The following is a 5,049-nucleotide window of genomic DNA, read 5'->3' on the forward strand; positions in this document are numbered from 1 at the left end:
TTTAAAATAAAAATCTCATCATTTCATGCATCATCTATATATTTCAATTCCGTATTCAAATCCATATAATTTCATTCATATCCATTTCCATACATTTCCATTCATGCTCAACACATATATGAAAATGATATACAATTTAATCACATATGAATTAACCGATTTATTAAGTTACATCACATACCTATTAATTACATTTTCATAATTTACATTACAATACTATAACTAAGCATTTTATACAACATACAAATTATGACCTATATGGGCCCTATCTGTCACACTTTACCCCTCCGTAAGGCATAACATGATCCCATAGAATACTTAATGAACTACCGAACTTTACCTACCGATAACTCATTAAGTACCCTACAAGGGATTTTAAAACGATTTTCTTACATTTTGGAAGTGGTGAGCATTTTAGTGAGAATTAAAAAGTCATTTATTCAAGCTTAAATACTAGTAAAAATTTTGTCCATTTTAAATTTTGTCACAATTTTTATAAAAATTTTGACAGAGTTCCCTCTGTATTTTGAGAAACCAGTTCTTCAAAGACCTGTAAAAAGCACTTCCAAAAATATTTCACAACTCCCAACCTCCAATAAATCACAATTCAACTCCAATCAATTCATTTCAAAACAGTTCTACAATCCAAACCAAATTTATCAACTCAGAATAGTTAATAATTCCCCTCACAAAGCATAAAGTAGGAATTTCATATGTACAAATATTAAATTTACAGAAGAAAGTCCAAAATAATATCATTACAATTTATTTACAACTGCTCAACTTACATTGATACAAATAACATTTCTATATTTACATCAAGATTATCTACAAGGGTATAAAATAATACCCGTACAAAATGATCAGAGTAGTCCTCGATTTAACAGCAGCTCACTTTGCTGCTTTCTCCTTGCTCTTATCTACGACAGTAAAATAAGCTATCGCTGAGTATAAAAATACTCAGTGGTGCACAATAAAAGTTTAAAATGCAATAAATAAATCATTCATTGCCAAACACAATTTAAATGTTTCTCAATCATATTTCACAAATATTAAAGTTCATAATAACATCATTTTGTCAAATAATCTATTAAACACAGTTTAGTCAAACAATTTCATAAACACAGTGTTGCCAAAGTCATACACAACTTATGCAATGACACAAAATTTCCGATCAATGCCGTGTTGTACACCACGACAAAGCAATCTCAACCCCATTAATCGAAATCAATGAGGGAGGTGGCTAGCTAGCTAATGAGTACTCATTCGATCTACAACCTCAACTGGCAAGCCAGAGAGGGAGGAAAATAAACGATCTCAACCCCATAAATGGAGGAGGAATAATAAGTAACTGTCATGCTAAGTGTGAATCAAAAATCTATTTCAAACATTTCATTCAAATATTGCATACAAAAATCAAATCAATTTCCAAAGTTACAATTTGATCACAAGGTGGCAACACAAAAGTTCATAAATTCATAATGCGTACTAAATCAAATTTTTTTTCAAGGGTAAAATGCTTGAATAGGATTTATTGTGCACAAACCTGACTGGAGTCGCCTCTAGGCCTTGACTCAGTCTTTCAGGGCTTCCAAGTCTTTTTCAGCTGAAACACATAATTTCACAGTGTCTCAGTACCATAACTTAGCATAAATCCAAAAATAAATTTCACTTTATTTTAACTGACTCTATTGCGATAAATTCGACGTTCTCGAAGTTTTTGTGTTTCGGGTTACTATTCACTACACTATTCAAGTCAAATTGTTGACTTTTTAAGGCTTAATAGGTATGGGAACTCCAACTTCACCCACATACCACATTTTGGTCATTAAACTTGTTGGTTTTGGTCATTTTCTCAAAGCTTAGGTCATTTTGGCAATTTTCGGTTTTGGTGCTCTGAAGTTGCACTGTTCCATTGGTCAATCTACTGTTGGAATTTGGCAAAACTTCCTTCATAGAAAATGTTCCTTATTGTCTTAAGTGTATTCTCATTTTTGGATCACCCTAATTGGAGTTTTGTAGCTCAAGTTATAGCCAAAATACAATTACTGTTCACGTACACTGTTCATGCTGCAATTTTGGTTTTGGCAGATTTTTGGTCCAACTTCATTCCATAATTTGATCAAGTTAAGTCCATAATTTGGTCTAATTTCCTTCATACGAAATGTTCTACTATGTCTTAGGTTTCCATCGGTTCAAGAATCGCCTAAATCGGAGTTTTCTAGAGAGAGTTATAGCCATTGGAACTTTACTGCTCAATGGCAATTCTGCAGAGTTGCAGGTTCAATAATTCAACTTTGCTCAATAATTTGACTAGGTTAATAGCATAATTTGGGGTGGTATTTTTCATGAAAGTTTTAGGTCTATATCTAATCTAATTGCTGGTAAAATTTCAGGTCAATTTGACCTGTCTAGCTCGAATTATGACCAAATGAATAGTTACTGTTCATTTGGTCGGTTTAGTCTTGATGGCACTGCTCTCATTTCACTTTGGTCAATTGGTTCACCAAGTTTTAGTCAGTTTTTGGCCATGGTTCCTTAATGAAAATTGTGCTATTTTATGTCTATTTTCATCTCCAATTGGTGGCATATCAATTGGGCTTGTAAAATTCCCATTTTGGTCCTTCAAATTAGGTTTGGTCATCTTGCAGTGACATGACCAATTGACTAAGGAATTTGTCTTCCATTCTAACACTTCCCATACATTTCCTTTGGTCATTATTGACCATTTTTCAGTTCACAATTGGTCAAAGATATCAATTATGTATTTCTCCAAAATTTGGTTCACAAACCCTAACATTCAAACCCTAACTCACTCATTCAATCACAATTGGTGCATTTCTATCTTAACACCATACTAATGTAAGTTTATTAACATCTTTAATTCCCTTTAAACACATCAAACCATACCAATCATACTCCCATCAACCAGGCCAAAATTTCAGTTTAGTCCTTCTCCCATGATTTTATTTCATTTCATAATTTCTAAGCTCATTTCAATCATCACACATGCATTTAAATGGAAGAATAAGGAGTTTAACATACTAACCTCAATTTAAAGCTTCAAATATCTCTCTTAGCCCTTCTTTCTTCTTGTAGTCTTCTTCCCAAGTTACAATATCAAGCTCTAATGAAGTGTTTATGAGGGTTATTAAGGTTGGGTAAGGAGAAATTAAGCTTAGTGTAAGCTTAAGGGAAGGATTTTCATGGAGGAAGTGTGGGAAGAAAGTGGGCGGCACCAAGGAAGAAGAAAATAAGGTTTTTCTATTTTTTTTTCTTTTTTTTAATCTTATCCCTTTTAGAAGACCATAAATTCCCAATTAATAAATAACTTAATTAATTTCTTATTGACATCATTCATGATGTCATCACCTTTGACTTTTCCATCTTCTTCTTTTTCTTTTTTTTTTTCTATTTTTCTATTAGTTCTTTAATTTAATTCTCGATTCCGAAATTTTCTTTTCTTCGATTTTATTTAGCAGTTAGGTCAGGAGTCAGCTCTCGGGGTCAATTGACCAAATTGCCCCTCGCCGGTTCAACCCGGTTTGTAAATAATTCCATATTTCTTCTGGCTCCCTGACCTAATTATTTGACTGGTTTAACAGTTCTTTTTCGTGATTTTCTCTTTTCCACTGTGTTCATAAGGGTCCTAAGGACTGCAGCGTCACATTTTACGGTTCGAAATTTGAGTTTAAAATGACTTCATGATCGTTCAGGAAGGTCACTCATCATTTGTGACTCTCGGCTCGTTTAACCTCTTATGTTCTGTTTTTCTTATTATAGTTAAATAATTAAACATTACTAATTATTTGTGTTTATGGCTTCTCTAGTTGTCTTAAGTATGGTTCTAATCCCCTTAATTGTCCGGACCGACACCGGCCACCGGAACAGTGAAATATACCAGGCTATGCAAACGGGGTGTTACACTATCTATATGCATTGCTGAGGAGGTAGCAACCTTGAATACTTCAAACACTTCTACAGAGCATAACTCCAAAATCTCTATTTAATATTCGCTAGGCTTTACCTTCGGTACCTGCGCGAGGAAACAAATCTATCGCACTAAGCATTTCTGCTTAGTGGTGCAATAATATAACAAGAAAATAATATATACAAAATATAGATGGAAATAAAACATAATTTTCGTAATCAAGAATTACTTTCATTTCATATGGAATTCCTAATATTAATTATCTTTTGTTATATTATATTATTCTTTGGAATCGTTTGTTTCCTAAATTTACTGTAGTCGTATACAAAATACGAAATATATTAGTATATTATATTTCTATTCATGTTATTTCAAAAGATGCAGTTGTAATTATTTATTTAAATGATATCTATTTTGCTAATCTTTTTATCCTTTCACTCAACATTTCCTAGGTGTTTGGATCATTTCATAGTAAATAAAATTTTAAAACTAATTCTAGTTTCTTTCTTATTCATTCATTTAATTCACATTATTCTTAATAAATTTCACTATCCAAGTAACTTATGACAGGCTGACTAAACTGGATAATGGGTCGTTGGCATTGGACACCACGGTGCCTCGGGCCGTCATACCATGGGACACGGAACGTCAACCACGTATGCAATTAGAATGACTAAAAAGCCATGATAACACATAATCGGACATAAAAGCCATGAGTGCGGGCATAAAGCCATGAGTACGGGCATAAAGTAATGAATATAGGCATAAAGCCTTTCGCAGTACTGCTAAAATAATACCCTATTGGCATGCCAATCTATCCAATCTGACACACGTGTCTAGGCAATACATGGGCACATTAGTATCATTAAATGTTAATATATTGTGTTTTATGACTTCATTATTTCATGACAAATTCCAATTATAATTTATACATTAATTTGATCATTCATATGATCGCAATTTACATTAATTATCCTTGTATACCATTGTACTCAAAGTACTTTTCCTTTCTATAATAATAAGAACTAATGTCTCATTCATACATTAACATGGCCCAGTTATTCATTACACCATTTATATAACTTATTATTTGCAATTTAAGTTTTGGTCCCTTGCAT

This window comes from Hevea brasiliensis, chromosome 15 (genome assembly GCF_030052815.1).
Source record: "Hevea brasiliensis isolate MT/VB/25A 57/8 chromosome 15, ASM3005281v1, whole genome shotgun sequence".
Classification (NCBI taxonomy): domain Eukaryota; kingdom Viridiplantae; phylum Streptophyta; class Magnoliopsida; order Malpighiales; family Euphorbiaceae; genus Hevea; species Hevea brasiliensis.